Genomic DNA, 20,707 nt, shown 5'->3' on the forward strand with positions numbered 1-20,707 from the left:
TACCATTATTTTGCCCATTCACTTAGCTGTATGTCATGTACGCTGCTTTCAACCTTTTGCCATGTTGAAAATTTGACCATTTATTCCAATTTTTTGTTACTGGTCACTTAGCCAGTTTCTGATCCATGACAGTACATCTCCTCCCATCACTAGTTTCCTTAATAGCCTTTTGTGAGAGACTTTATTGGAGGCTTTTTGACCATTTCAGTAAATTAGGATGACCAGATCTCCATTCCCACTATTTTACTGACATGTTCAAAGAATCTCAATTGATTAATGAGACATGATTTTCCTTTGTGGAAGCTACACTGGTTAGTCCATAGCTAAGTGTTTTAGAATACCATTTTTAAATTATTCCAACCAGCTAGGCTCACTGGTCTGTGGTTCCTAGGGTCACCCCAGCGCCTTTAAAAAAAACCAACAGCCTACCATGCACAGCTCTTGCTTGCTTGGACTCCTCTGATATAGAAGCTGATTGAATTAGTGCAGAGCATTAGTATTAATTGGCAGCACATTTTGAAAGCATTTATTGCTTAAAGACACAGCCCTAGTTCTGGTGCGTGGCTGGAAGCAGAAGCCTCCAGCTCTCACAAGGGATAAATTTAGATGTTCTTTGGTGCCAGCACTGCAAGTTCGGACAGGCTTTGCTTGGACGCGCTGAGTTTTTCTTGCATAATCGCTAGATACCAGCGTGGAAAGGTACTGGCCAAGGAAAGAAGTAAAACTGCCACGTCAGGTATGCCCTGTTGTGGTTCATGTCAGCTACAAAGACAGACAAGCGTGCAGAAGGGAAGCGCTGGTTCAGACACCAGAGGGCTTTCAGCTGCCTAAGTGGTCTGGAGAGTCTGCAATGACTCCAAAAAGGACTTCTCCCCTCCTTTCCATCTCCAAGCTCTCTGCCTGCTAATGGGGACTTCTCAGGTGGTACACAGACTAGAAATGATGGAACCCAACACAGTGGCAACACTCAGTACCCACCTAGTGCTTTGCAGCTTCAGAACCTTTCACCACTACCTGATTAGCTCAGCTGGTCACCACCTGGTCTTGTGGCTTGAAATGAGGTCTGGGAACCAGGAAGGGCCAGGTTGTAGCCTCGTGACTCACTGGGCATTAACAACTGGGAAATCAGGTAAAGTCAGGGAGCTCAGTGACTAAGTAATGCTGAGTCTGCTCTGAGTTTCCTGAGGGGTAGAGGAGAGGAGAGCCCAAGAAGCCGCAAACTCCCAGTGCCTTGTCAGCAGTGGGACACATCAGGCACGTATGGCCTGGGTGTTAAATAGCTAGTTCAAGGGAGGAAGCTCTGGCTGGGTTCTCGGAGAGATGGGAGAGGTTTATTGCTGGTCCTTTCTCATCCATCCCTGGGGTGCAGCGTAGAATTATTCACTACTATTTCGTTGTACTGGTACACCTGTCTCTAGTGACAATTCCCGTCTCCTTCACTGACACCAGCGGATGCTACCATGTCCATTGTCAGCGTTCTCCCAGGCTGGCAGAGGTGGGGGATTTCCTCGCCCCCTCTCTCTGACGCAACTCCTGAAAAGTGTGGTGTGTGGTCAAGGAGGACAGAAGGGGAGCTGCCCTCAAGCCTAAGCCACTGGGAAGGATGGAAGATAGACAGGGCAACTGTTCAGTTAAAAGCAGTCCCCAGCCCCAGCCCAGCTGTGGCACTGGAGTGCCAGGCACAGCATAGTCAGTGTTGATGCAGCAGGAGGGCCCAGCCCTGGCACAGCAATGGGCAGTGACATTTACTCCCGGCCAATGAACAGGGATGAGAGAAGAATCCCAAGAATGGCCTTTATGGCTGGGCAGGAGCGAGGTCCCTCAGTCTGTGAATGCCCGTGGAACCAGGAGGGGAAGCACTGTGCCCATTCTGGGCATTGCTCATGGGGGAGGATTCCCTGTGCCTCCTGGAATAGACTCTGGGTACAGGCCTGGGGATCGGCTGGAGAAATGCCACTCACCATTTCTCTCCCAGCGCCACCCACATCAGCCTTTTGCTTGGAAGGTGAAAGCCAGGTCTTAGGCTGGATCGACAGTTTCACGCAACCTGCCCGAGCAGACAGCTTAACATACACTCACTGGCTACGTCTGCTCCTGGATACAGCCTCAACAGCTGGCTAGCCAGAGCATTAGCCGTGGGCATGGATCTCCAAGACAGCTGAACCAACAGGAATTGCACCAGCTGGCTACGCTCCCTCTGGGCACCAGACATCTCACGCTGTTCCTGCTGGAGACGGGACCACAGGAAAACACACCTCTGCTCCAGTAGGGTGTGCGGGCAAAGACATCTGTCTTCCTCACAGCTCTGGTGGGGGTGCTCAGTAACAAGTGTCATTTTCCAGAAAGTGCCCAAACCCATAAATGTCCAGTCAGCAGGACCTGAGAACCATAATTAGATCCACCAGCACCAACCACCAGGGCCGGCTTCTGGCACCAGCTTCTCAAGCAGGTGCTTGGGGCGGCTGCTCCGGAGAGGGGCGGCACGTCCAGGTATTCGGCGGCAATTCGGCAGACGGTCCCTCACTCCGCCTGGGAGTGAAGGACCTCCCACTGAATTGCCGTCGCAATTTTGGCGTGGCCAAAACCCTGGAGCCGGCCCTGCCAACCACATGCCGGCAGCTACAGATCGGCCTCCCTGAGGGGTTCTCCTCCATATAAGGGAGACTTGGGAGTCTCAGGTCAGGAGGCTAATGGGCAAATTAGATCCTACTTCTCTACCCAGCTCCGTGACTGTAGATTATTCAGCTTCTCCCAAGGTACACTGGGTATAACACTGCTCTCTCACAAACACACCCACCACCGGACTTGCCCCGCCTGGGTCGGAACTGGACTCCGTGGCTGGGATTGTGCCTCATGCGTCTGTTGAGCAGGTGCTCGGGAGTTTTAAATGCCCATCCCGCCAGAGGAAGGGTCTCCTCCCCTCTCCCAGGCTTGCCCAGAGTTTCATGATTCAGCGTGTAAAAGGATAAAGGAATGAGGAAGAAAGGCAAAGAGAAAGGGAGGGAGTGCAGGCTTTCTGGATGGAAATCAGGGTCAAACCTTGCATGAGATTCCTGGCAACCAGCTGCCGTGACAGAGAGACGTTCCACAGACATGATGAGCTGCCCCACTAACCGGGATACAGACCCTACCCCAAAACAGACCGGTTCTACCAGTTTTGGGCAGCTCCCCTAACACTGCTGCTACCTCTCTCCTCCCTACTGTGCTTGGCTATTGCAGAGCACATGCTACTGGCCTGGGACTGTGCAGCTGACAGATCATCATACACAGCAGCTCCAGGGACACCAGGAACAACAATGTGGCCTGTGATGCTTCACAGCTGCTTCTGGGTGCCCTCCCTACTCATCAGCATGATGAGGACAGTGTCAGTCACAAGGGCATTGGTTAGGGCTTAATGCACACCACATGCCTCCAGAGGGGGACCCATAGATCAGATGCGCTGTTTCAGGCTAGGCAAAGGTGCCAGTGTGAGTAAACATGGGGGGCTTGTCGGGGGTGCCACCCTGGGGCTTGGGGGCATGGCTCCTACTATGAAAAATAAAACACCCCATGTTGCAACAAGAGAGGCCCATCCTTGCTCCCAAACTCCCCACCCCCAATGTCTGACTCTTCCCCAAGGTGCAGCTCTGCCCTGGAACACAGAACCATTGGACAAGGAACTCCCCTCTCAGCCCCACCTCCTGCCCCAGGCTGCCAGCCACAGCCCAGGAAGTACATATGGCCATAGCAACACAGCGCAGGGGAAAGCGCCAGCATCACACGCTGCAGCCTGGCATCGAGCCCACTGAGGCCTGTGCACGTCTGGAGGGGCAGGGCCCAGCACGTGGAGGGAAAAGGGCCAGGACAGGGCAGTGAAGTGGCAACAGTAAGGATGAGACTGCTCAGTGCTGCACAGGCATTAATGGCACAATTCAGCCATCTGTGTCACAATTCGCAGTTTGTGGCCGTTACCCAGAGTATATTTCACCCTCCCACCTAGTGGGGGATGATGATCCAGCCTCTAGAAATTCCCTGTAGAAACCTCACTGGAAACTCCAGGGGCGGGGAGAGACTCACTCCCCTATCTAGATTTTATAACCTGGAATAGCTGCCTGGCCGGGGCTCTTCTAGCCACAGCTCAGCCACTTCCAGGGAAAACCTCCTGGGTTCTTATTGCTTGTAGGTAAGCATGGAGCTCAGACAAGGGGGGGAGGAAGGTGTTACTATGGGCATCAGGCTCCGCCAGGAAAGGAGAGGGAAGGTGGGAGGAGAAGGTAATGTGCACGTTAGCATACCCTCGTTGTTGGAGTGGGGGCCCAACTCCACCCACCCTGGGTCACTGCAACCGGTTACATTTCTGTAGTCACAGAACACTCAGGAGCCAGCTGAAGGGCAGAGGGAGGGGCTGCTGGTGCCAGCACCTTACAATCACTCCTCCTCCAGCCCTTCCAGCCCCAGACACCAAAGCACTGCCTAGACAATGAATTTAGCTTTCCAGCAGGGCGTGTAGGGCAGCATCATTCCCTCCATTTCACAGAACAGAAAACTGAGGAATTTGTGACTGAGCCAGGAATCGAACCAAGTTCTCCCAAATCTCCATCCTGCGCTCCGGCCTCAGGACCATCCTGCTCCTTCTGCACTCACTATATGACTCTCTCATATAGACTTGTTTACAGCTTTAATAGCCCCTTACACGCCAAGTGGATTGTCAAATACATATAATCCATTCATCAAAACACATCCTTTCATAATGAATAACACTGCCCCCACGCCGGGCACAAAAGGGCCAAGGCCCTGAGGTAGCATTGCAGAGAGGGCATCTAACTGTCTCATATTCCATAGTAGTTCATGGCTTGAGTTCCCCCAGACCAGCACCCTCGGTTAGAAGTCTCTCTGTATTGGGAATGCATCCTCACTGGAGACTTTAACACAGGGGTCGGCAACCTTTCAGAAGTGGTGTGCCGAGTCTTCATTTATTCACTCTAATTTAAGGTTTCACGTGCCAGTAATACATTTTAACATTTTTAGAAGGTCTCTTTCTATAAGTCTATAACATATAATGAAACTATTGTTGTACGTAAAGTAAATAAAGTTTTTAAAATGCTTAAGAAGCTTCATTTAAAATTAAATTAAATTCAGAGCCCCCTGGACCGGTGGCCAGGACCCAGGCAGTGTGAGTGCCACTGAAAATCAGCTCGCGTGCCGCCTTCGGCACCCGTGCCATAGGTTGCCTATCCCTGCTTTAACACTTTCACACCTCCCCAGGCATCCATCTGCAGGCATCAAGAATAGAGAGTGAATCCCAGAGCCAGATCCATTCCCAGATCTCAGGCCAGCCCACTAAACTACAGTGCTCCGGAACATACCCAGATCTAACAGTGCAGCTCTAACGCCAACCCTAAGCTGCAGAAATTAACCACCACAGGTCTCCTCCACCCAGAGAATCAAATAGTTTCTAGCATCACTGGCTATGCTCTATAGACTCCATCTGAGCACTGAGCAGCTCTACAAAGCCAAGATGAATGGGGGTGGGGAGGGAGAAGGAGAGGTTTGAGAGGATTGGGTGAAATTCCTCAGCCCAGCACCTCCCGGACTGAGACACAGTGGCAAAAGAGGCTGAATCCCATTCAGTCATCAAGTCATTGGCATTCCGGGCAGCAGGGGCTGACACCAGACAGGCCCTGGCAGGGCAGCTGACAATGAGCTACTTGTTGAGGAGACAGTCTACCCTGGGACTGAACTCCACCGGGGCGGAGAGCAGCCCCGGCCCTCCAGACTCGAGCGCCTTGCAGATCTGCTTTGCTCCTCACCTGACCTTAGAATCCTGGCCCTTGCTCCTGCTGGGATTCTGTGAGCGAGACAGACAGACATGCGCTCTGGAAAGCGTGGGGCTCAGGCACTTTGGAACAGCAGCCATGACAGCCTTCATCCTAACATCTCTGCGAGGCGGGCCTTGCTAGTGCAGCGCTCGGGCACCTCAGCAAGTCCAAAAGCCACGGCACGGTCAGCCAGCCAGCTGGGGAGCTGCAGGAGCAGGTGGGGAACTCTCTCTCCCGCTACCCAGCAGCCCTACGGTCGCACTGGCAGCGCACGTCCTGACCACAGCGCTTCTCGACACTGAAACCATCTGTGAGTTTGGAGAGGCCACAGCCTCAGCCAAGGCACTGGAGGCAAAAAGGAAATGAAACCCCAACCCTGTCCTCCCCCACGGGCCTGGGCCTGACTTCGCTAGGGAGCCAATAACTGAGGGACACCCACACTGGGATCACAGGACCCGGCCCCAGGTGAGAGCAGCAAAGAGAGGCTTATTCTGTGTGTGAGAAGATGCTGCTGCTGCCAGGGCAAGGCCTATGGCACCAAGGTCCCCTCTGCCTCTCTGTGGGCTTCCTGGGGGGCTCCACAGCCCAGGCTCCCTCTCAATAACACTGCTGTTCTGTCGGCACGGAACAATTAAGCATGGAAGGTCTTGCACGCATGATCAGCAGCAGCCTCCCATCCTAGCTACTCCTGCACCGTTCTGCAACACCCGCCAGGAGCTTCACCCTGCTGTTCCCAGTCCAAGACCAGGCGCTCAGCAAGCAACGACAACCCAGCCCATCCTGCTGGTGGTAGCCACTAGAGTACGCAACTTCCCATGGCACACTAGGTACACTAATGCTCAGGCCACGTCGACACTGCAATTAACAACCCGTGGCTGGCCCATGCCAGCTGACTCAGGCCTGCAGGGCTCAGGCTAGGGGGTTGTTTAACTGCAGTGTAGACATTTGGGCTTGGGCTGAAGCCTGGGGTCTAGGATGCTGGGAGGGTCCCAGAGCTCGGGCTGCAACCTGAGCCCAAACATCTACACCCCAATTAAACGGCCCTGCAGCCCAAGCCCCATGGGCCAGCTGCAGGGGTCTAATTGCAGTGCAGAGGTACCTAGAGAGCACTGAACTGCTGTACAGCTGCGGCAATGGAGCTGATGATGATCGGTACATTTTGGGAGCCTTTTCACTCTGTTAGCAGGGAGCCTGGGAAACTCGCTCAATGGAACTTTGTACAGAACGTATAATCTGCAAGTCACACAGAGCAGAAAGATATTGCCATTAAGAACAATCCTTGGGGAGAACAGTATGGCTCTGTGAGCAGCTGGTTCGGAGGCTTGCAAATGGCTGAGCTTGCTAATTAGCCAGGAGCCTCTAATGCAAGACAGCAGCAAGAAGAAAGAGTAAGTATCATTTTGGCTGCACGCAAGGAGGCTGGAGCTGCCCATACAATATGACTTAGCTGTGACCAGACCCCAAGCCTAGCATTCACTGCTGGGCAATTCAGTGCTAGAGAAGCATTGACAAGCTGGCGGGAGCAGGGAGAAATGCAGTCTGCTAGGCTGAGGAGTCATCTGCTAAGGGGAGCAGCAGAAACCCCATCACTTGGGATATTTAAAACTAGATTGGACAAAGCACTGGACAGTATACAGAGGGAACAACCCTATGGTGGCTGGAAAGGGGGTAGGGCTAGGCAGAACCTAGTAAAGCACCATCTAAGAGCTAAGCATTACTTCCATTGGAATATCTCCATGGACTTAGTGGGCTCCGGATCAGGCCCCAGATGTCTCACTCCCAGCACAGCTACAAGTCCTGGGCGGGCTTGTACAGCCCAGTAGTGCTGCGGCTTCGCTGCTATAGACAGACAGCTAGATCCAAGCTAGCTCAGGAATGTTTACACAGGCTGCAGTCACACCTCTGATTGCAATCTGTGGACATAGTCGCAGACACGGAGAAGAGCTTTTAGAAATCTAACCCATCACTGGTGCCCAGTACAGGACTGTGCCCTACAGTACAAGGTCTAGAGCTCCGGCCAGAGCAGTCTGAAGGATGCCAAGCAATGGGCTTCTCTCCCCTGCCTTTGGGAGATTATTTCCCAGCCTGAGAGATTTCACGATTAGGAAAGGTTTTTTTGAGATTCAGCCTAAAATAACAATTTCCTTTTCTTAATTTCATCCCAGTTCCTCCAAGTTAAATCCCCTTGTGCCAGACTAATTCCTCTCCCTCCTTCGTGTCTGCACAGTTCAGCCAAGATTTTCACAAGCGACTCCTGATTTGGGGTGCTCAGCTTGAGACCCCTAAAGGGGCCAGGTTGCTAGAGGCAGGTGTTCAACTCATTGTGAAATCAAGTTGGGCACCCAAAATCACGAGTCGCTTGTGAAAATCGTGAGCTTCATATAATTAGTACAACATTTCATTCCTTCATGTCTCTCTTATAATTGTTGCCTAGCTGAGCTACATATTTTTAGCTCTTTTCAGGTCCTCCAGAACACTAGTCATTCTAATTCCTCTTTGCAGAGCTCCTGCCAATCTCTCAATAGCTTTCTACTAAAGGTTCCCAGAATGCAATGCAGGATTCCAGGTGTGGGTGAATCCAAGCCATACTGTGGCTTAAAGGCTCTGCATGCAGAGGTCTTCTTCTTGGCCATCTCTCATTGTAGACGCCTATCGATCTGCTGTCAGCCTGAAGTCTTTCAGCCATTACTGTTCTGGATCGTTCTCAGATGTATTAGGGCCATTTCCTCTCCATGATCAATCTCAGTTATTTCCTGCCTATTTTTCAGTTTTCTCCAAGTCCTTTGGATTTCCTGTCCTCGCTGGCATTCTCAGCTCCTCCCAGTTTAACAGCCCTTATGAATGTCATTCATGTGTTGTTTACTCCTCCCTCTAGATCATCAATGAAGATATTAACCATGACCAGAAAGAACACTGCTCCCTTCAGTCTTCAGTGATATCTCCCGCTTCGGCTATGTCTTCACAGCCAAAAAGATGGGGTTCTTTACAGCGAGATAACTAATGTGAGATTCTCTCGCTGTTAAATCTTAGTGGACACAAAGGCACTTGTAGCTTTTACCACGTTGTAGCTTGGCAAGATCAGCACTATTCTCTGGGCCACGGTTGACCTCATCTAGTTTACCGTACAGTAAAAGCTACAGGTGCCTTGTCTCTAGCTATCCTGCAGTAAAATCCTAGTAATGTGGATTAGTTATCCCTCAGTAAAAATACCTCTTTTTTTTTTTTTAAAAGCAGTGAAGGCAACGCCTTGCCATCCAACTGCTTCCTTTGGTTTGTGATCTTCAGCTACTTTTCAGTCCACACCACAGTGTCATAGCTAAGCTGATTTGCATTAAATCTGGAGCGTTTGGTTTCATGAGTCACTGAATCAAACACTTTACTCAATTCCAAATACATCCACCTGTCGCTTTCCCATCAGCCATGCCGTTTGTCATTCTGCCAGAAAGTCACCAAGTTCATCTGACTCGCTGCGCTTTATCACATCCCCCCTTGCAAATACTGTGAATTGCCCAGGTTCCCATTACCCTGTAAGGTGCTCAATGATTTTTTCTTCTAAAGCCAGTAGGGTTCTAGAACAAAGAAGCCAGACTTAAGGGGCAGTAATTGTACTTCAATTGTAAACTCTTTGGGGCAGGGTTTGTCTCCCCCCCCCCGTGTTTATACAGCACCTAGCACAAAGGAGTCGTGGTCCATGACTGGGGCTCCCAGGTGCTATGGAAATGCAATCAATCAATCAATCAATCAATAGTTGTTTGTGTAACTTTTTTCCTGCTTTACAAAGATTGCTACTAGGCACATTTTACTTCAGCTTTCCAGGAATCCATTTACAGTCCAGATCTGTGAGCTTCTCCTCTCTCCCCCCCCAACCCCGCTCCATCTCTAAATCAGATTTTTTTATCTCGTCCATCAAGGCCACGTTGGCTGCTTGTTCTTCCTTGCATCTTCGGAAGAACCCTGGCCTGTTGCACCTTAGGCCTTGTCCATACTGGGATTTCAGCTGCCAGCATAGTTGCATCCCTGCTAACTCCTCCAGTAGACCCAATTCGTGTTGCTGCAGTGCGATTTGCATTGCACACCAAGGTAAGCTGTATGAATGCAAATCCTGAGGCACTGGCTGATGTGGGCAACGTCTTCATTCGGGTGCTTTTTAGGATCACAGAGCCCTCTGCGATATGCATGGGCCTTAAAACTTCATCTCATCAGGCCTTATTCACCAGAGGCCTTCGTTTCTCAGAGTTTGCTTTTCTGAAATCTCACCTCCCTGGGTGCTGGTGAATTATGAGGGTCCCCAGTTCCTCACTGGGCTGGGTTCAAGTAGACTGGAGTTCACTAGTACTGAGTTTCCCTATGATTATCACATCTTCAGCAGGAAGAAAGATCCCAGATGGCTTCTCTCTGCCTTTTCACATCATACTCATTGGTGTGAGATCTCAGCTGGAGTTTCCACTCTCAGAATCATACGGGCATCTTCTGCCCAATACAGTAGAATTTCTTTGATGATGCCCTTTTGGCTGTCGCTGTCACCCCACACATATCCAGGGAGCAGGAAACCCCACATGAGCCCGGCGTCTTGTGGTTTGAGGAGTAGCTCTCTTAACAAAGCACTCCATTAATATTATGATTTGTATTTCCAGAGCGCCTATGGGCTCCAGTCTTGGCCAGGACCCCGTTAGATGCTGTGCAAACACAGAACAAAAAGGCAATCCCTTCGCCAGGGGATTACAGTCTTTCTTCATTTAACTGAAAAGCTGCACTTGGCAATTCCGAACACAAGAAGCTGGGGCTTGGTTTCCAGGATTGTAGCCAGAAAATATTTAACATCGTCCACAAATCGGTGTGCGGTGCTTTACTGTTCCCAGTTATCCCCTCATGCCTCTGAACTGTTCAGTCCTCCAGCTGGAAAATTGAAGAGGTAAAGGAAAAAGGAAGGGGAAATAAAAAGTTTCCTGAACAGGCTGGAGGCAGATGGTTTCTAGCAACTAATGCAGGCAGCAGTTTGGAGCAGAGTCCAGGATACTGCATTGCCTCCAGCTCTAGCTATTTCTCAGGTCTGCTGGCAGGGACCTGGTACCCGATTCCCTACGGATGCTTTTTAGTTTCTGCGGTTAAAGAGGCCGTTTGCAGACTGCAGACCTTTTTATCCACTTCATTAGAAACCAAAAGAAATACCAGACACAGCACGCTGTAGTTCAAAGTGTTTGCAGGCGGGAGATGGCCATGCCCCTTTCCCCCATCCCTGCTACTCCTGGGAGGCGCTTCCTCAGGGACTCTCACCTGCAGGGAACTGTCTGGTAGGTCGCAGTGGCTCAAGAGAGGAATGCAGAGGAATGAGGTCAGGCAAGGTCGCAGAGTCAGGACTAACTATGTAGCCAGTGTCAGATACCAGCTTGTGAAGCCAAACAACGGGAACCAGTTAGTAGATGGAGCCATTGCACTGGACGGTGCAGAGGAAAGGCGAACACAGCCACTGCCCAACAGCGGGTAGAATCCGGCTCCCCCAGCAACCCCTCCATGAAAAGAGATCTGGCAGCTAAAGCACAGGAAGGAATGAGATCAAGAGCTCCTGACTGACAGCCGACATCAGCAAAGGGCCCTTGGTGCCAGAGACCACCCAGCAGGCCAGGATGATTACAGGGCAACAGGAGAGCAGCTCGGGACAACCGTGCCACGTCGGCTGAGGAAGATTAACAGGAGCCAGAGTATCCAATATGCCCCTCAGCTACCTCCACGACTCAGACAGACAGACAGACCAAGAGAGACTGACAGCAATGACAGCCCGAACCAGCCTGGGGCAGAGCGTAAAGAAAAGCATGCAGGCAAGGCATAGGTCCCCAGGTACGTCCGGGACCAGGAGTGGAATCTAAACCCTGCCACTGGACAAGGATCTCTGAGGTAACAAAGATCACAGTGAAGGGATGTATCAGCGCGGCATGCAGGCTCCGTCCCTACCCCTTCAGTTCAGGTACATCCAGCCCAGCTGCTGCCACAGATCTATGCACCATGACGTTATCCAGTGGCTGGAGAGGCTCACCTGCCATCTGGAGTGAGTTAGGGGGTCTCAGGCCAGATAATACTCACCCCAATCAGCACGAACCCCGGGGCCCCCTGGGCTGCCAGTGTCAGCAGTGACAGGAACACAGAGCGTGAATGCCCTGAGGGAGGATGCTGCCAGGGCAGGGGTGAGGGTGGTAGGAGGAAGCTTGCCCTGATGCTGTACCTGCTCCAGGGGTAGCCAGAGAACTGTAGCCCAACCCCTTTTGCTGGCTGTGAGGAAAGTGGGAGAGAGCTGTACCTGCCAGCTGGTGTTATGGTGGGACTCTGCCATGTGGTGTGAAGGAGTCAGTCGCATGTCCCAGGAAAGCAGTTCAATGGCTTCAGAAAGCCACCAACACTTAGAAGACAATGACTGGTCCTTGCTGGTCTCCCTCCACACCGGTGTGCTCACCAGAGCCGTTTGGCAAGGGGAAGGGGCCCCAGCTTGGGGACAACAGAGAACAAAGGGGCCTGCCTGGTTGTAAAAAGACACCCCCTGAAGCTCAGTGGGAGACCGCGGAGTCGGGACTCAGAGGTGGCGTGTTCAGGGAAGCAGCCTGAACCCCGGTCCCCAGCAGGCCTAAGCTTTGAGGGAAAAGTTTTCAACTAGCAATAATCACACCTCGGATTAACCTCATTGGCTATGATACTGCCACTGCGCAAGCTTTAGGCAAGACCCAAGGGTGCTGGCGGATGGTTGTGTTAACCCTTTGCTCCCTGAGTGCTATGGTCATATGGATCACTGAATGACACTTTGTTTTGAAGAGGCTGTTCCGTGTCTCTCATTGAATGACAGGTTACGGCTCCCAAAGGGAAGTCTCTTGCAGGTGCCACACCCAGCTGGTGCTGCTGAGGACTCCAGATTGGTACACAGAGGTGTGTAGCCTGGAGATCCAATCGAAAAGTGGGGTGAATGGCAGGATTCCACCCCGAGAGATGTGCAAGGCTCCGGGCCTGTCACTCGAAAGGGTGCCCATGGAAAGACAGAAAGAGGTCAAAGGTGCAGTTGGACTTGACCCAAACTTCGAACTATGCTCATTGGAAGGAGAAGCTTTGCCCCCCTGCCAACGAGTGACACTAACGTGGAGAGAACACCAGGGACCAGGCTCCAAGGCCTCGACAGGTGAGGTTAGGAGGGCACTTGCTTCTCAACCCCAAAAGGGGCATAACAGTGCAGTGCATCATGAAACTTTGGCGCCTTTCTCTGATGCACCCAGCACTGGTCCGTCAGAGCCAGGATACCAGACAGGCGGAAGAACTCCTGCCTCCAAACACAGGCCCTTTCCATTGGCCTGCAGGGAGGGATCTCGCCCTCGGAGATCACCAACCCACTACAAGGCAGGCTGGGCACCAAGAGGCTGCTGCCCATGGATGGCTCTGCTCCCAGCAGTATATACCTCAAGCCTGAGCTGGGGATCATGTACAAAGGAACCTCAGAGCTCCCTCCTCTTGCTCTGCCAGGCTTGTTCCTTAAGCATGGAATATGAAGTACCTGCTCAATGGGCCCATGGGTGCCCAGCCCTCAGGGAGAGCAGGTAATGAGCACAGGGTGACCTCTCCCTTGTAGCCAGGTCACGCTGGATTTCTGTGCCAGCGCCATGTGTCACTCAAAGGGTTCCTTTCCCTCAGAGCTCCCTGCAACTCTTCCCTGCACCCACTACACCTCACACAAGTACAGTGATGGCCTGCATGCAAACACCCTGCCTCGGGGCAGAGCTCAGACCCCGCTTTGCCTCTCTTCCCTCGTGCCCAGCGCTGGGCTTGCTCACCACATTAGAGAAAGCAGAACAGTTTGACAGTCTGGTGAGAAAGTCACTCTCTCCTCGTAATCCTACTCACCTCTGCCAGGCTTCCTGACACAGCCCTACTGGGTCTTACGTTACCCGTGGTGGGGAAAAGGGATCTCCTGGCAACCTGGGCATTTTATGGCACCATAAAACACCAAGGGCTGCATATCCTATCCATTCCTCTCTAAAGCGCTGAATGGAGCAATGCAGCCTGGCCTCTAGAGCAGGGAGGCAAGAGATGCTAAATGTCGCTCAGGAACTGGCAGAAGGATCAGTATAACTGGTCAAAACAAGAGCCAACAGCCCCCCAAAAGACAGCAGCCAGGTCTAGTGACAGGCAGCGAATCTCCTGGGAGCGGAGACAAATCTACTCCTTGTGCATGCACACGGGAGTTTCAGATGCCACATCCTTGCTCTGAGATTTCATCCACGGCCAAACGTGAAGCAGGAGACTCGCCACGCATATTATAGGAAATAACTGTGTGAGAAAGTGAGAGACCGGCCTTTCTAGCCTAAGACATCACTGACTAGTACAATGCCTCCTGTGGTATCACTACTGAAATGACGTTCACCAAGACATACGTTAACGGAAGCTGCACCCAAGGAAGCCATCGCTGGCTTGTAGCATGCCGAGAGATTAATTACTGCCGAGAAATAAAGCATACGCGATTACTGCTTATTACAGGAGATTCCACCTATTAGCTCTCTCGGTGAGCGGCAAAATGTTGCCATTATCCAACAGTTGCCAATGAGCAAAAGGCAGTTTTGCAGGACTGCAGCCAGGGAAGGAAGTGCTGGGACGTGCCGAGACCCAACCATTGGTGGGTTCACAAGGCTGCAGCCTTGTTAGGAAGAGCTGGGGCAGCACGGTACCTCTCCCAGTGTTCTCTGGGCTGTGTCCTGCCCTGGCATATCCCAGTACCCTTGCTCCCCATGGAAAGCCCCGGCCATGATGCTAGGGCAGGACACAGCCTGGAGAGCACAGGGAGAGGCACCGTACAGCCCTGCGGCCCCCTAGGCCACCTGCTCCCTGTGGAAAGCCTTGTCATCTGGGCAGCACCTCCCACCCCAAGGTCCCAAATCAAGGAAAGCATCCCCATCCAGGAATGCTCTTAAGTACATGCTTAACCTTAAGCATGGCCCATTCAAGTGACTGGGACTTAAGCACATGCTTAAAGTTAAATGCTCACCTGATTCAAGATGGACTCGAGCATGTGCTCAAGTGCTTTCCTGAATTGGGGCCCTACCTTTTGTGAGGTCATTAACTAAGCAGCACTATACACACCTGGGATGCTGGGAACAAAACAAGTCCTACTCAGGCAAGGATTGGCTAGATCACCCAGGTCTTCCTGCCAATGCAGGATTGGTCCCTATGGGATTTTCTGTAGTGGCTAGTTTAAACAAAATCCCAGTCCATGACGCTGTCATCCCTTCTCCAGGCTGGTTCTACTGCCTCTTAGAACAGGAAATGTCTCCCAACCACCTACATTTTCCTTTTCTTAATTTCATCCCATTACTGCTAGTTCTAGCCCCATGTCCCATGCTTAAATAATGCTTTCCCCACCCTTCCAACAGCTGTAGATTTATCCCATCCCCCTTTGCTGTCCCCAAGCCACGCTGCACACATTTAGCTTTTCTTAGGCTGGGTCTACACTTCCCGCCTGAATCGGCGGGTAGAAATCGACCTCTCGGGGATCGATTTATTGCGTCCTGTCAGGACGCGACAATCAATCCCCGAATCAACGCTCTTACTCCACCAGCGGAGGTGGGAGTAAGCGCCGTCGACAGGAAGCCGCAGAGGTCGATTTTGCCGCCGTCCCTACAGCGGGGTAAGTCGGCTGCGATACATCGAATTCAGCTACGCTATTCACGTAGCTGAATTTGCGTATCTTAAATCGACCCCTCCCCCCCCCTCCCCCCCGTAGCGTAGCTGTAGCCTAACTTTTCTGGTAAGCAAGTCCCTCCAGCCCCCTGATCATTTTCACTGCCCTTCTCTGAACTCCTTCCAGTACGTCAATATCTTTATGGTAAGGAGGTGCCTAGAATAAATACAATATCCCAGAGCCATACAGAGATGGGCTGTCACCTCCCTGATATGGGACATGGCAGCTTTACACTCAGGGCTCAAAATGTCATAGGTTTTTTTTCATTCAGATCACATTGCAAATATCAGTCTAATTTCCCATCCACCATCACATCTAGGTCTCTTTAAGCACTGGAGCCTCCCTGATCTCTCTGGCTTGTCCAACCTAGGAAAAAAGTAGGGCTATCAAGCGATTACAAAAATTAATTGCGCAATTGATTTTCAAATATATTGATTTTAATTATAACACAGAATACAAAGTGTACAATGCTCACTTTATATTTTTGATTACAAATACTTGCACTGTAAAAAAAACAAAAACAAAACACACCAGTACTTTTTAATTCACCTCATACAAGTACTGTAGTGCAACCTCTTTATCAAGAAATTTGAACTAACAAATGTAGAATTATGTACAAAAAAATAACTGCATTCAAAAATAACAATGTAAAACTTTAGAGCCTACAAGTCCACGCAGTTTTACTTCAGCCAATCAGACAAATAAGTTTGGTTACAATTTGCAGGCGATAATGCCGCCCACTTCTTGTTTACAATGTCACCTGAAAATGAGAACAGGCGTTTGCATGGCACTGTTGTAGTCGGCGTTGCAAGATATTTACGTGCCAGATGCACTAAAGATTCATATGTCCCTTCATGCTTCAACCACCATTCCAGAGGACATACGTCCATGCTGATGATAGGTTCTGTCGATAACAATCCAAAGCAGTGCAGACTGATGCATGTTTATTTTCATCATCTGAGTCAGATGCCACCAGCGGAAGGTTGATTTTCTTTTTTGGTGGTTCAGGTTCTGTAGTTTCCGCATCTGAGAATTGCTCTTTTTAAGACTTCTGAAATCATGTTCCACATCCCATCCCTCTCAGAGTTTGGACGGCACTTCAGATTCTTAAACTTTGGATCGATGCTGTAGCTATTTTTAGAAATCTCACATTGGTACCTTCTTTGAGTTTTGTCAAATCTGCTGTGAAAATGTTCTTAAAACAAACATGTGCTGGGTCATCATCCGAGACTGCTAGAACATGAAATATATGGCAGAATGTGGGTAAAACAGAACAGGAGACATACAATTCTCCCCCCAAGGAGTTCAGTCACAAATTTAATTAAGGCATTATTTTTTTAAATGAGCATCATCAGCATGGAAGCATGTCCTCTGGAATGGTGGCTGAAGCATGAAGGGGCATACAAATGTTTAGCATATCTGGCACGTAAATACCTTGCAATGCTGCTACAAAGTGCCATGCGAACGTCTGTTCTCACTTTCAGGTGACATTGTAAATAACAAGCAGGCAGCATTGTCTCCTGTAAATGTGAATAAACTTGTTTGTCTTAGCGATTGGCTGAACAAGAAGTAGGACTGAGTGGACTTGTAGGCTCTAAAGATTTACATTGTTTGGTTTTGAGTGCAATTATGTAACAAAAAACCCCTGCATTTGTAAGTTACACTTTCACGATAGAGATTGCACTACAGTACTTGTATGAGGTGAATTGAAAAATACTATTTCTTTTATCATTTTTGCAGTGCAAATATTTGTAATGAAAATAATGTAAAGTGAGCACTATACACTTTGTATTCTGTGTTGTAATAGAAATCAATATATTTGAAAAGGTAGAAACACATCCAAAAATATTTAATAAATTTCAATTGGTATTCTATTGTTTAACAGTGCAATTAATCATGATTTTTTAAATCATGATTAATATTTTAAATTGCGATTAATTTTTGTGAGTTAATCGCAAGTTAACTGCGATTAATCGACACCCCTAGAAAAAAGGTGTTTCTTTAAAACATAATAGCTTAACACATTAGTTGTTACATGATGAACTATGCCTTGTCCTGGCTACACTAGGATTGTTTGCAATGTTGTAGCCGTGTTGGTCCCAGAACATGAGAGACGAGGTGTGTGGAGTAATATCTTTTATTGGATCAACATCAATTCATGAAAGAGACAAGCTTTAGAGTGCCACAGAGCCTGAAGAAGAGCTCTCTGGTGCTTGAAAGCTTGTCTCATTCACTAGCAGAAACTGGGTCAATAAAAGATATTACCTTAGCCACCTTGTCTCCCTGCACTAGGAGTGTTAGCTACCACAATTTTAAACAAAACAACCATTTGCCCCTAGTATGGACAAGTCCCTACTGAGTACTCTGTTTCAGCTCTCAAACATTATCTGCGTAATACATCAGATCCCCAGAGATGATATCCCACATCAAACAGGTGCTTTGCTTTCTATGCAATTGTTACTGGGTGTTCTGAAAGGAAGTAACTCCAAAGTCTAAATAAATCTCCCTGCCCTGAAGCTCTGAGAGCGAGGGTCAAAGGGTCCCATGGCGCTTTGATCGGTGTCTGATCATTTCACCCAACAGCTGCAACAATCAGAAAAGCTGTCTGCATTCTCTCTAGAAGAGGATACCTGCAGATACTGAGCGTCAACGAGAACTTCATTACTATGCAACAGAAAAGCTGCTTCCTGACATCTTTATCTGGGTTTCCAATAACAGAGCAGAAAAATATACCCTGCAAGCAAGAGATAAGCCGAGAATCTTTTATGAAGGTGCTTGGTCTTTTACTGCTGGTGGGGGAGGGTGAAGGAATGGGGAAGAGCTCGCAGGGCAGTGTCCCCTGCACTCACTCACGTCAGTCCAGTCTTCTCCAAACAGAGTTTCTGCTGCTCAGCTTTTCCTCTGCGTCTTGCCCTCAGCTTGTAGGAACCAATCAAATTTCTCACACACCGAACACTCCCTGCTGTCTGTCCAGGAGCGGGATGATTCAGTGCCAGGGCTCCTTGACTTCAGGAGCTTTCAGACAATGAATCCTGTTAGAAAGCCACTGCCGGACTCTAAAAAGCTGTTAAAACTACTACCTAGCCGGGCCCGCACCCCCCAGGAGTTTCCAGCTGGCTACCTGCCTTTCCTAGCATGGCCCACACCTGAGCCTGCGTGTGCCAACAGAACAAATGCTGTTTCTCTCTAGCACGTCCTCTCTCCGAGTGCCTCGCGGGGCCCTCCGACCCTTAGTGAAGCATCACCCCCCTCACCATGTGGCAGTACCTCTCCCCCCCCCTTTACAGATGAAGAGTCTCAGGCACAGCAAAGGCATCTCAGATATCTTGTGTCAGCCTCCTGTGCTAAGTGCTATTTCAAGGGGTTATTTTCCATAGCATGAGCTGCTATTCCATACCAAGATGGCACCCAGGCTAAGTAAGATCTAGTGGAGATCTCCTTCCCATGTGGTAATAAGGAAAGGGAAGCGGGGGAGGCTTGCAGCCCCCAGGCTGAGAACCCATGTGCTAGGCCATGCCCCAAGCTCTCTCTTTTCTGCTCCTGTCTGATTCATTCCGCGGCATCACTCAGCTCCTTCACCTCGCCCGCGAGGGACGGTGATCTCTCTGGATGGCTCAAGGAGCAAAAGGAACTGGTGACACAGGGGAGTGCCTGAGCACTTGCACACCAGGGTGACCAGCAGTAACGGGGCAGGAAATGCTGCACTGGTCCAGGCCGCATAACATGGGGTTTGGATGGACATCGCTGAAACGTTGGAGGGAACATGCCTTCGATTGCAATGAGATCACTGCTGCTGTTCCCTGGCCACATTAAGCCAAGGGAGTAGGGAGCTGTACGCCCCAAACAGGCCAGCTTGTGAGAGAGACAAGCCCAGATATCAGCAGGGCCAGAGCTCACAAGGCGAGACCATCCCCCTCCAACCAGCTCCTGGGTTATATATAGTCTGCCACAGTCTGAAATGGAGAAGCACAAGGATCCAGGGGGGAGGGGCAAAACCACCTCCAGCCTGGTGGCTTGTTTACCCTCTATTCCTGTCACTTTAATCTTGCCACAGACCTGTGAACAAGAGGCGGGATGGAATTTCATCCCGGCACCCTGCCCTTTCTTACGTCATCACACCGGCATCCCGAGGAATCCCAGAGCACGGAAACAAAGCCGTGCTCCACCAGCCCTCCAAAGACCAGTGGGCACAGTAGCGAGTGGCTGGCTGCCACCCCTGGATGGCAGGGGGCAGAGCATTCCAGCCCAGCTGGTGAACGCCTTGAGCCAGGCGCAGGCCTGGTGTGAGTAAATCCACTGGAGCACGGCTTCACTGAAGTCAAGTGGGACAAACTACAGTGAGCCAGATCCAGCCCTGCTATCTGCATCATGAGAAGTACGGTATGTGGATGTGAGGGGTAGAATCACAGATCCAGATAAAACACCTGTTCGGTCCGTCTAGCAAATACCCCTAGGCCCAGGGCAGGAAGGCTACCTACAGTCTATTCCCCCATTCAGTTTGTTAAAACTGAAGGGTTTCCACCCTTTCCCTGCTCAGATTGCTACACAGCTGCAGAGATGTCAGCATTAGGAATACTACAGACATCCAGGCTACACTTCCTTCTGCTAGGTTTTATTCCATTACCCTTAGTTCTACCTTCCTGGGCCTCTAAACAAACCTGCTGCCCCTTGGGCACAGCTGGCATTGAGCCAAGCTGTTTGCCCTCAGTTCTTTCCTCCCGAGGAGCAGAACCTTTATCACCCATCTTCTAACGCCCTCTCATGTTCTATACCTGGCAGTTTTCTAGCTCTAGGGGCCCAGAAATGATTCCATGCCTGATCTCACTAGGACTGTACAGAGAGAAGCTAGCGCCTCTCCAGCCTGGGATAACACTAAGCGCAGTATCCCACGGGTGCCTGCACCAGAACCACAAAGAGATTGGGCATCACCTCCAGGTATTACTAGCCAAGCTGCAGCTCTGTGCATTGGGGTATGCAGCTCTCCACCCCATTACACAATTGTGTCCGTCATCCGCATGTTCCAAGCGCCTCCTAATTTAGCATCAGCTCCCCCTTTAATAGACATGTACTGCCTCCCAGATCTCTAGCTTGAAAGAAAAGCACAGTGGCCTCCAGATCAAGGCACAGCACTGGGAGCCAGGAACTGCTGAATTCTTCTGCTACTGAAGCACTGTGGCACCTTGGGCAAGTCACCTGATTTTTCAGA

At 50.4% G+C, this 20,707-nt stretch overlaps 1 protein-coding gene and 1 pseudogene across 3 annotated transcripts in view; both read right to left on the reverse strand.

Annotated features, from left to right (window-relative positions):
- Positions 1–20,707, reverse strand: part of TMEM63B (transmembrane protein 63B) — a 91,425-nt gene that overhangs the window by 48,136 nt on the left and 22,582 nt on the right. The gene's annotated exons all lie outside the window — the stretch shown is intronic.
- Positions 12,312–12,498, reverse strand: LOC117875673 (annotated as a pseudogene).

Source organism: Trachemys scripta, chromosome 3 (assembly GCF_013100865.1).
Source record: "Trachemys scripta elegans isolate TJP31775 chromosome 3, CAS_Tse_1.0, whole genome shotgun sequence".
Lineage (NCBI taxonomy): Eukaryota > Metazoa > Chordata > Testudines > Emydidae > Trachemys > Trachemys scripta.